Source organism: Callorhinus ursinus, unplaced genomic scaffold, assembly GCF_003265705.2.
Source record: "Callorhinus ursinus isolate GAN/ISIS: 27379988/994484 unplaced genomic scaffold, GSC_fseal_2.0 scaffold131, whole genome shotgun sequence".
Taxonomy (NCBI): domain Eukaryota; kingdom Metazoa; phylum Chordata; class Mammalia; order Carnivora; family Otariidae; genus Callorhinus; species Callorhinus ursinus.
This window is the reverse complement of record NW_027397193.1, coordinates 113259-126095: the sequence shown is the minus strand read 5'-3', so window position 1 is coordinate 126095 and position 12837 is coordinate 113259. Positions and strand designations below refer to the sequence as shown.

Here is a 12837-nt window from a genome sequence, read left to right as displayed (position 1 = left end):
TTCAGTAATAACCAGAAGGGCTGTGGGTAGCTAGACGGAACAAGTGCAGCCACAGGTGAAAGCAGCCACAGAGAACATCAAGCTACAGGACATCACGTCCATGGATGGAAAATCTCCACCCATGCCAGGGGAACCAGGTGAGTCAAGAGGCTGAAGTCAGGAGCAGATGCCCTCCTCAATACCAGGAAGCACTCACTGCCTCCCATTCCAGGGCCTGGTTCAGGCTCACCCCTCCACATTCCTAGCATGATTCTAGCACTTTCAGAGACCGTGTGCCCTGCCTCATGCTTGCTGCATTCCCTGTAGCACAGTGGGACCAAAAGCTGCCCCAGGATGGACCCTGGAAGTTTTTCTGCCTGGCAATGACCCTGATGTTGCTTCTGCTAGTCCTCATCCTCGGGGTGGTCCTGGCTGAGGGTAAGGTGTTGAGTCAGTGGGAATGGGTGATCACATGGACCCAGGCCCCCAAACCACAGGGCTGGGGCAGAGATGGGTCGGTAGGGGGTGGCTGGATAGCGTTGCTGGGCTTAATGATTCTAGAACGAAACTGCCCTCCTTGTCTCAGCCTGCTATTTGGGGAATGGGAAAAGAACTGTGTGTTGAAAGGTCTAGAGCATATCAGCATGTGTTTCTTCTAGTACTGCAGTTCTTCAACCAGATGCAGGAAGAACTCAAGCAACTGGACATCAAATGTGAGTGCTGAATGGAACGGAAGGCTTCTTCCCTACCCCGCACACCACCAGGTCTTGATCTGCCTTTCTCTTCAGGCCCCTTAGTTGTGCAGGGTCTGGCAGATGCTGGGCACAAGCGGGACATCACACGGGGAGAGGTGTTCTGGCAAATGGAGGCTCTGCGGGCAGTTAACGGTAAGGAGATGGGGCAGGTTGGGTGGTGGGAAGTGGGAGTTTGGAGAGGAGGGTTGTTCCCTGGGGCACTGTTGATGCTAGTGGTTCTTGCAGCACATGAGTGTGTGTAGGGTTGTTTTAATCGACCCTCCATGAGGGTTGATGTTCATATAAAGTTTGAGGCCCCCTGCATGGCATTACTCTGCCATCTGATAATGCCCAGCTCTTGAATGAACAAGTGGGAAGCTACTGTGCTCACTTTTGCCAAGTGGCAAATATGCAAGGGTTTGAATCATTTCACTGGAGGCTTTGTTCAGTGGCCAGTGCAGCCCCTAGCTCCAATAGAGCTGACCTCTTTCCTCTTCTCCAGAATCCTCCTGTGAGCCCTGCCTGGAAAACTGAATGGTATTCCAGGGCTCCTGCTATCTATTTTCCACAGAGCAACAGGACTGGTTCGAAGCCAGGGATCACTGTGCTGAGAAGGGTGCTCACTTGGTCATCATTAACAGCCAAGCAGAGCAGGTGGGAAGGTGGGGAGGGGTGCTCTGGGGACCCTTCAAGTCATTGCAAGCTCATGTCCTTGTCCCCTGTAGAATCTAGTGCAAATCCTTCATTCTGCCCTTCATAATACCCTTCCACTGCCTTAGCATGCAGTATTGGTCAGGTTTCAGTCCTGCTTCTGAGTGATTCTTCACGCCGGCCCTTCTGTCTGGAATGCTTCTTTCTATCTACATCGACAACTCCTACTCCTTCATCAAATCCAATTTTGTCCTTCAACATCCTTCCCATCCCCTCTTCCTCAACACTGGACTGTGCTGCCAGATTCCTGGTTCATCTCCTCTAACATGAATAACTCCCAGGCTAGGGGTGGTTCTGACTCTGCATCAATAGTGCCGGGAACCAGATTAGACACACTCAGTATGGTTCAGTGGACTCAATATTTGTCAGTGGAACCCAAGTAATTACCAGAACACTTTCTAAGGGGACAGTATCCACATTTCTCTCCCTGTAAACCATGCCCTCGAATAATCCTAACTACCTCTTAACCAGTGCTCAGCTAGGACCCACACTGGGCTCTTGAGACTCTGGACCCTGGGAAACAAACTGAGGGTTACAGAAGGAAGGGGGTAGCTGGGTGATGGGTATTAAGGAGGGCACGTGTGGTGATGAGCACTGGGTGTTACACGCAGTTAATGAATTGTTGAACACTACATTAAAAACTAATGATGTAGATGAACCATGAGAGATGATGGACTCTGAAAAACAAACTGAGGGTTCTAGAGGGGAGGGGGGTGGGGGGATGGGTTAGCCTGGTGATGGGTATTAAAGAGGGCATGTTCTGCGTGGAGCACTGGATATTATGCACAAACAATGAATCATGGAACACTACATTAAAAACTAATGATGTAATGTATGGTGATTAACATAACAATAAAAAATTAAAAAAATAACTGATGATGTACTAAATGTTGGCTAACAGAACATAAAAAAAAAGAAACTTCAGAAAATCCTAGAAGGCACCTGCCATTGTTATCCCAATTTTATAAATGAAAAGCCTGAGGGCCATAAGTGTTCATTATTTGCTGACCACATAGGTCATAATAATGGTAGAAACGGAGATCTACCCAGAGCTTTCAGCCTATTTCAGCCAAGAATGCTGCTTTGGACAACATCCCTGCCCAAGGGGTCCGCTAGATCTTAGCCCCTTTCAGGGACTGCTTCCACCGCCATTCTCACCTCTGGCTGTAGTCTTTCTTGACTTAATCTGCCTTCTTCTCATGCAGAAATTCCTGAGTCCAAAGAAAAATACTGGCTACTGGATTGGCCTCAGGAAAGAGTACCCAAAGGGCATTCACAAGTGGCAAGATGGCTCAGCGCCTACCTTTGTGTGACTGTCCCTGTTGGGACTCAGAACACTTGAGCTTGTCTGTCCCATTGGATCTTGAAGACATCTTCCCACAGATTCCCAAATTGCCTCAAGTGTCTGGTTTTGGCCAAAACCAAACTGACTGTCACATTTCTTATTGTCATGCTTAATGTTATTTTGTTAGCTGCAGAGAGGTGTGTGTATGTGTGTGTGTGTGCGTGTGCGTGAGTGAGTGTATAGATTATAATTAAGCAACATTAAATAGGAAGTTCTTTATTGTAGGAAGTCTCGGTATCTTTAGTACATTGAAGAGAATTATACACTTCAAGGAGGGAGTAGACAGTGTGTGATGTGCCAAGCTTATTGAGATGCACATCTCATCTGGATATATCTGGAGCCTCTAGTGTCCTACAGAACACACTTGAGGAATCACTGCTTAGGGGATCCAGTCCTAACCCCTCTGCATATGATTCAATGACCTCACATTCTGGTCATCGTCTGTTCTTGAACTTTTTTTCATGTCCACAACACTTTTCCAGAACTTCACGCTTAGACTCCTGGACCATCTCGAGTACATCTGCTTTCCTTTAATTTCCACCTCTTCTGCCTCAGCTCAGGTCAGGATGATTGCTATATATCCTATACTTAGTCTTACCCTCATGAACCCATGCTCTTGTCAAGTTCAAGGGGCCATCTTCCTAAAACATGCCTTTGATATAGTTTTAGGAAACATCTAATTCCTCAATGTCAAATGGATAGCCCAGAATCTTTAGATGGCACATTTCAATGCCCACACAAGTGGGTTCCATTCATCTTTACATTCTCATGTCCTACACTCCCAAGGGCTCTCCACCTCCTTGCCACAGCTATGTGACAAATGACTCGTCTTTTTGAACACTGTCTTGCATCTGATCTTTCTGTTTTTTCTCCTGCTGTGTCATCTGTCTAGAACACATTTTATTGGCTTGGTGAGCTACAATATGTGTGTCAAGCTTCACAGAGGAATCCATCCTTCGCCCAGAATGAATTAATCCAGCTCCCTTAACACTATGTAGAGTTTTGTGGCTGCGTTAATTATGATCTTCCTTTGCAGGCATCCAACTCATTGATGTGTCTCCAGTACCCAGTACAGGGTTTGGTACACAGCAGATGCACAATAAGCTGTTTTGGAATGAATGAATGAATGAATGAGTGTTGTAAACATTCCAAGGAATGTTTAGGAAAGAGGGTATGGGATCCTTTGACAGACTTAGCACCTATTATATACCAGACATTCAAATGCATCATGTCCTGAAACTTAATCTCAGAGATCCAGGGATGTTAAAGTCATTTGTCCACTTTGGCCTCATTTATTTAATTTATAATGCAAGAAGTTGCACCAGATGATCATTTTAAAACAGTGGTGCTCAGAAGGTGGTGATTTCTCCCTACAGCTATCTGGCACTGTCTACAATATTTTTGGTTGTCACAATGGAGAGTGGATGCTGCTGGCATCTAGTGGGTAGAGACCAGTGATGCTGCCCAATATCCTACAATGCACAAGACGTCTCCCACAACAAATAATGATAAGGCTCCCAATGTCAATAGTTCCTTCATGTAGAAACACTTGCTATAAGATATGGCTAGGATATTTTACTTTTAGGGATTTCTCACATATTCCCAAGGCTAGACCCTCCCCTAGTAACCTTATCCTTTTCTGGGATCTTAACGGTGAGAAATCCAGGGGGGCATGACTCAGTGTGACTTGCCCCAGTACTGTGGCTAAGGGACTTGGCTGACGCTTGTGTGTGTTTTCACAGAAACTGGACTGATACCAAATCTTCTATGACTGTGTCTTTATGGAGAAGTCTGGCTCCTGGTCCTCTGATATATGCCATGCGTTCTGGTATCATTGGATCTGTGAGAAGCCACAGGTCTGCTGAGCCTGCTCCCTTTCCTCTGTCTGCACGCTTGGGAAAAGTGACCTCATAACAATTCCCCAACTTTTCTGCAGAAAAGGGGGTTTCCTGAAAGCCCCAGTCCTCTTGGTAGCATCATTCCCCTTTCTTGCCTCTACTTCTAAATGCTGTTGCGGAACATGAAAAATGACATCAGAATGGAACAATGAGCAAAACATTGTGTAGGACTTTCTACAAGACAAATAATCTAGTTTTTAAAAAAATGACATAAATAAAGGCAAATGTAGTATTGTTAGAAAATAAAAGAACCTTAAAGACATCACTAAATTAATGTGTGTACCGTGTTTGGGTTTTGATCTGAAAAAGTTTTTGAAGAAATCACAATATTTGAGTATGGATTGTGTATCAGGAAACACGAAGTCATTTTTATTTATTTATGAGTTGTGCTAATGGCATGGTATAGACAGATGATGGATAGATAGATAGATATCACTATATGTTAGCAATACATACTAACATGAGTATGGGTAATATATATGGGTAAATTTGTGTACTGTGTGGGATTTTCTTTAAAATAATAAATAAAGGGGTACCTAGGTGGCTCAGTCGGTTAAGCGTCTGCCTTCAGCTCAGGTCATGATCCCAGGGTCCTGGGATCGAACCCCGCGTTGGGCTCCCTGCTCAGCGGGGAGCCTACTTCTCCCTCTCCCTCTGCCCTGCTGCTCTGCCTACTTGTGCTCTCTCTCTATCTCTGTCAAATAAATAAATAAAATCTTTAAAAAAATAATAAATCAAATAAGTGGGAAGACTGTATATAAGAAATTCAATTGGCCAAGTGTTTATAATTATTAAAGCTGAGACATAGGAGTCTATCATATATTTCCTCTAATTTGTGTCGAGGAACATTCTACATAACATTTTAAATTAATCAATGCAATTTATAATAATTCATATAAGGTAAACATGATCAAAAAGAAACTCAGCAAACTTGTAAAAGAACAGAAGTGTTTGAACCTAAAAGTGGTATCTACATAAAGTCCTACTATACCTATCATATTTCACAGTGTAGTGTTGAGAACATTCCATTTTAGCTCAGGAACAATATATGGGTTTCCATAATTATGGATTTCTCTTCAACATTATTTTGGGGGCCCTAGAAAAGGCAGTGGGACACCCCCCCAAAAAAGTACTCCATAAAACACTAAGAAACAAAAGTATTAAAATTTGGCAAGGAAAATACAAACACATCATTTTTCATACATGATATTATTGTTTTCACAGATACTAAAGCATCTGTACACACCTTTAGAATTTAGACGTGTGTACCAAGTTTTCTGCATCCAAAATCAGCATAGAGATGTGTTTTATTTATTTATTTTTAAATTTTATTTTATTATGTTATGTGAGTCACCATACAGTACATCATTAATTTTTGATGTGATCCACGATTCGTTGTTTTTGTTTAACACCCAGAGCTCCGTGCAGCACGTGCCCTCCCTGATACCCGTCCCTGGGCTGACATAAGGAATAGCATGGGGGACATTAAGAGAAAGATGGGTTAGCCCAGTGATGGTGTTTTATAAATGAAGAGAAATTGATAGACAAAGAAATACTTAGAAAATATCACATTTAGGGAGAAAAACCATGAGAGACTCTTTTAACTATAGGAAACAAACCTAGGGTTGCTGGAGGGGAGGTGGGTGGAAGGATGGGGTAACAGGGTGATGGGCATTAAGAAGGGCACGTGATGTGATGAACATTGGGTGTTGCACACAACTGATAAATTATTGAACACTACATCTGAAAATAATGATGTACTATATGTTGGCTAATTGAATTTAAATAAAAAATAAAAAAAAAGAAAATACCACATTTGCCATTGCACAAAAACATTAAGTGACTTTAAGAACTGCTGATATTCTGATGTCTTTTAGTGAAAAACTAAAAACTATGCATGAAGATATATATGTGCAGATTAGGTAGTCTTGCAGGCACTCATGATGGTGAGAATTATAGGACACTGCATGCTTAGCACAGCTCTATCTGCATAGCAAATACTTAATACATATAAATTATAGTTTATTGGTAATAAAAACTTCATCATGGAAAACACTGAGTACCATGCTATCCCTCTGTCAACCAAGAGAGATGGGTTTGAAGAAAGTCAATGTCCTCATGACAAACTTCTTTCCTGCAAGGATGCTAGATTCTGAGGCACACTAGGGAAGATGAGTTCATTGTATTCCCTCCAACAAGGTTCTCTGGGGATTACGTCTCCGGGGTCAGAGAGTCTGGTATAAACTGTGGTGGTGGTTCTGCTTCATGCTCTTGGACAAAACATGCTCCTCCTCCACAGCCATGCAGCAGCAGCCCTTACCCCCTGGAAACACAACACCCAGGGGCTGAGAGGTCTGGGATCTGCCAGCGGTACAGTAGTCCCCGGTCAACTAATTTGTCAGGAAGACAAGCTGCAAGGGAGTGGTCTCAGGGAAGATCCCTCCCCGGAACTTCTTCTCAGACTTTGGGGGGCTGCCTGCTCAGTGTTCCCTGCCAGAGCTTAGAGAGCCTGGTGTCACAGCCTCGTGGGTGGACAGAACATCATGAGCTGGTTAAGAGAGTGGGTGCCGGAGCCAGAGCTTAGGCTGAATTCTAGCTCCACGCAGGAGTGAGGTGTGGAGTCTCAGCTGCCTGCCCCATGCACTTGCTGAGGGTTCAGTGGAGTGGTATGTGTCAAGTGATTAGCTCAAATGTGGATTACCATCAAATAAACATCATTGTCCCACTCAAAATTAGTCGATTTGAGCAGGTGCTGTGGGAGGAGAGAGCAGGGGGTTCAACCTAGATCAGCGGTCCTCAATGGGGAGGCAATTTCAATCCCTTCCCAAGGGGTCTTGTTGCAGCTGGGGTGAGATATCATTAATCTGTGCCATGTTTATACAACCTGACAGGGAGACTGATATAAAGGATACATGTCATTGTCACAACTTAGAGTGACGCCTTTAAAAGAAGCCTTTATAGAGCACCACACTAATTGTCTCATTTAATCCTCCCAAGAACCTGAGGCTTTGGGAATGTCTGTCATGGGCTCACACAGCAGATGAGTGTCAGGGGTGGTATTCAAACAGGGTCTGTTGGAACCCAGAGCCCTTGCTCTCAACCACTAAGGAATCTTAACTCTCAGAAAAATTCATAAGGTTCAGCATTTGACATATTAACCTACCACATCTTCTCAACTGCTCTGTGGAGCAGTTATTATTATTAGCAATCTTTACAGATGAGAACACGAAGGCACAGAGAGGTTAAGTAAGCCTAACTCACACAGCTAGTAAGTGGTAGAGCTGGGATTTAACCCCAGGCTGTCTGGCTTCAGAGTGGATGCCCTTAATCACTATTATTTATTTTTATTTTTTAAAACAAATCCTGAAAATATTAAGCCTATTTATTTAGGTTGTTTATTTGGTTTTATTTCTCTCCCCCCATCATTCCTGAGGTATAATTGGCAGATAAAAATGTATATAATTAAGGTGTACAACTTGATGCTTTGATATATGCATACACTCTGAAATAATCACCACAATCAAGGTAATTAACATATATCACTCTGTATTTTGATAGCATCACAAGAAGTTCACACTGATAAAAATAATTGTCTATATTACATGTCAGGTATGGATTTAAGGCCCTTATACATATTTTTCTCACTTAATCCTTGTAACAATCCTAAGAGGTTCGAATGATCAGTTCCATGAAACAGATGAGGAACCTGATGGGTGGGATGCACCATGAGGGGTGGGTGGGAAGGACAATAATTCAATGATCCATTTCGTCCCCAGGAGTCCACTCAAGTAGATGCCCTTATTTTGGTTTTTAGTACTGCCTGGACATGGACAATCAGACCTGAGTCTTTGAATTCATCCTCCTCGGCCTCTCTGAGCAGCGCCTCAAATAGCAGGTGCTCCTTGGTCTCTCCTCCAGCCTGTATCTGTTTGAGTGCCTGAGGGAATCTGCTTGCCATCTTGGTCATCCTCTTGGACCCTCACCTCCACAGCCCCATGTACTTCTTCCTCAGCCACTTGTCTCTCCTTGACATCTGCTTTACCTCCACCACCAACCCCAAGATGCTGGTGAACCACCTATGTGACCACAGCACCATCTCCTCTGAGGCTTGCCTGATTCAGATGTATTTCTTCATTGCCTTTAGGGCAGCTGACAGCATCCTTCTCTTGGCCATGGCTTATGACCGCTACCTGGCCATCTGTTGCCCGTTGCACTACATGACAATCATGAACGTCCTTCCGTGTGCCTTGCTGGTGGTAGTACCCTGGATCTCAGCAAACCTCATCTCCATGGTCCATACTATCCTGATGACACACTTGTCCTTTTGCACCAATAGGATCCCACAATTTTTTTGTGACCTCAATGCCTTGATCAAGCTCTCCTGCTCCAACACCCAACTCAATGAGATGCTGGTGGTGGTCCTTGGGGGCTCAGTGGTTCTGATCTCTTTTGTGTGCATCATGGCCTCTTATACACCTATTGCTGTGGCTGTGGAAGGTGCCCTCAGCCTAGGGGAAGCGGAAAGCATTCTCCACCTGTAGCTCTCACTTTTGTGTCGTCTCGCTTTTCCATGGGACTATTATTGGGGTCTACTTCAACACTGCATCCACACATGCCATCCAGAGGGACTTGGCAGCCACAGTGACGTACACCATGGTCACCCCTATGCTGAACCTCTTCATCTACAGCCTTCGGAACGGAGATCTGAAGGAAGCCCTCAAGAAACTTCTCAAAGGAAACCATTTGGCTAAGCCTTTTTGAAGACTCTTTTTAGATCCAGTTGCCTTTTCTTTTTTAAAAGATTTTATTTATTTATTTATTTATTTAAAAAATTTTTTATTTTATTATGTTATGTTAGTCACCATACAATACATTATTAGTTTTTGATGTGGTGATCCACGATCCATTGTTTTCGTATAACACCCAGTGCTCCATGCAGTACGTGCCCTCCTTAATACCCATCACTGGGCTAACCCATCCCCCCACCCCCTCCCCTCTAAAACCCTCAGTTTGTTTCTCAGAGTCCATAGTGTCTCATGGTTCATCTCTCCCTCCGATTTCCCCCCCTTCATTTTTCCCTTCCTTCTCCTAATGTCCTCCATGCTATTCTTTATGTTCCACAAATAAGTGAAACCATATGATAATTGACTTTCTCTGCTTGACTTATTTCACTTAGCATTTATTTATTTATTTGAGAGAGGGAGAGAGAGCATGAGCAGGGGGAGGAGGAGAGGGAGATAGAATCTCAAGCAGACTCCCTGCTGAGCACAGAACAGAGGCTCAATCTCACAGCCCTGAGTTCATGACCTGAGCCGAAATCAAGAGTCAGGCGCTCAACCAACTGAGCCACTCAAGCGCCTCAGACCCAGTTGTTTTTTAAATAAACTAATTTTTCCCAATGTCAGAACTCAGGGTGTTTGTTTTCTTTTTTTTTTAAAGGTAGAAACAAAATTTTATTCTTTATTTAAGTACTTTATTTTTTGTTGAATATATTTGACATGTAACATTGTGTAAATTTAAGTTGTACATGTTAATTTAATATATGAATATATTATAATATGATTGCCATTATAGCAATATTTAGCACTTCCATCACATTGCATAATTGCTCTTTCTTTTTAGAGGTTGGGATAATTAAATTTTAGTCTTTTAGCAAGTCTGATGATAGTAGTACAATATCGTCTATGTTCATTACACTGAGCATTAGATCTCTTATTTACTACTCATTGCAAGTTTGTACTTTTTTATCTTTATTTTTATTTTAGTATTTTATTTAAATTCAATTAGCCAACATATAGCACAACATTAATTTCAGATGTAGAGTTTAGTAATGCATCAGTTGTGTATAACACCCAGGGCTCATCACATCACATGCCCTCCTTAATGCCTGTCACCCAGTTACCCCATCCCCCCACCCACCTCCCTTCCAGCAACCCTCAGTTTGTTTCCTAGAGTTAAGAGACTCTCGTGGTTTTTCTCCCTCTCTGATTTCTTCCCATTTAGTTTTCCCTCCCTTCCCCTGTGGTCCTCCAGCTATGCCTTATCTTTCACATATGAGTGAAACCATATGATAATTGTCTTTCTCTGATTGACTTATGAGATCTGATTGACTTATTTCACTCAGCATAATACCCTCCAGTTCCATCCACGTTGATGTAAATGGTAAGATTTCATCCTTTTTGATGGCTGAGTAATAGTCCATTGTATATATATACACCACATCTTCTTTATCCATTTGTCTGTCATCTGGGGTCTTTCCATAGTTTGGCTATCGTGGATATTGCTGCTCTAAACATTGGGATGCAGGTGCCCCTTTGGATCACTACATTTGTATCTTTGGGGTAAATACCTAATAGTGCAATTTCTGGGTCATAGGGTAGCTCTATTTTTAACTTCTTGAGGAACCTCCATACAGTTTTCCAGAGTGGTTGTACCAGCTTGCATTCCCACCAACAGTGTAAGAGGGTTCCTCTTTCTCTGCATCCTCACCAACATTTGTTGTTTCCTGACTTGTTCATTTTAGTCATTCTGACAGGTACGAGGTGGTATCTCATTGTGGTTTTGATTTATATTTCCCTGATGCCTAGTGATGTTGAACATTTTTTCATGTGTCTGTTGGTCATTTGTACGTCTTGTTTGGAGAAATCTCTGTTCATGTCTTCTGCCCACTTCTTGACTTGATTGTTTATTTTTTGGGTGTTGAGTTTGATAAGTCCTGTATAGATCTTGGAAAATGGTCTCTTCAACAAATGGTATTGGGAAAATTGGACAGCCACATGTAGAAGAATGAAACTGGACCACTTTCCTACACCATACACAAAGATAAACTCAAAATGGATGAAAGATCTAAATGTGAGACAGGAATTCATCAAAATTGTACAGGAGAACACAGGCAGCAACCTCTTCAACCTTGGCTGCAGCAACTTCTTGCTAGACATGTCTCCAAAGACAAGAGAATGAAAGCAAAAATGAACTATTGGGACTTCAGTAAGTTTGTACTCTTAAACGACACAAGTCTTATTCCTCCACCCTCCCTTCTCTGGCAACCACCACTCTGGTTGTTTTTTTTGTTGTTGTTTGTTTTGTTTTTTGTTTTTTTTAGTCTCCAGGTGTAAGTAATATCACACAGTGCATGTCTTTCTCTGTCTGACATCTCATTTAGCATAATGTATTCAAGTCCATTCATGTTGTCACAAATGGCAGGACATCCTCCTTTCTCGTAGTTGAATAATATTCTGTTGTATATATTACATTTTTTTTTTACCCATTCATCCACTGATGGGCATTTAGGTTGTTTCTATATCCTGGCTATTATGAATAATGATGCATTAAATGGAGGAGTGCATATATCTCTTTAAAATTCTGTTTTCATTTCCTTTGGGTATATACTCAGAAGTGGATAATGATGTAATGTACTATATGGCGGCTAATTGAACATAATAAAAAAAAACCACTTCAACTTTAAAAAAAAAAGAAGTGGAATTGCTGGATCATAAGGCAGAACTATTTTTTAATTTTTTTTTGGTGCAAAGATGATTTTATTAAAGCATGGGGACAGGACCCATGGGCAGAAAGAGCTGCAATGGGGTCATGAGGAGTGGCCCATTATATACTTTCAAGTTGGCAATCATCCCCCAAGCATATGTTCCACCAATATACATCTGAAGGGTCTCATGACTAAGGTTTTATTAGACAGTAATAAATCACTTTTCCCCAACAATAGTTAGCCCCCTCAAGGTCCTAAAATTTAATTTTATGATATTATGTTAGTCACCATACAATACATCATTAGTTTTTGATGTAGTTTGAGGAAACCTTGCTTCCAAATTCCTTAGAGACTTACGTTCTCCTTAACCCCCTCCCAACTTGAAAGTATATTTTTAATTTTTGAGGAAACTTCATATTGTTTGCATAGTGGTTGGACCAATTTACATCCCCACCAGCAGTGCACAAGGGTTCCTCATCACCACATCCCCACCAACAGTGCACAAGGGTTCCTCATCACCACATCCTCACCAACAGTGCACAAGGGTTCCTCATCACCACATCCTCACCAACACCTCTTGTCATTTGTCTTCTGAGGAAAGGGAGATACTGGATCAGACAGATTGCCCATGTTGAGTCAAGAGCAAAACACTGGGATTTCATGATGGTGCGGGGCACTGGCTTC

At 42.4% G+C, this 12837-nt stretch overlaps 1 pseudogene; it reads left to right on the top strand.

Moving 5' to 3' along the window:
* Nucleotides 1-8493: 8493 nt before the first annotated feature.
* Nucleotides 8494-9428, top strand: LOC141371933 (olfactory receptor 1M1-like; annotated as a pseudogene).
* Nucleotides 9429-12837: the final 3409 nt, after the last annotated feature.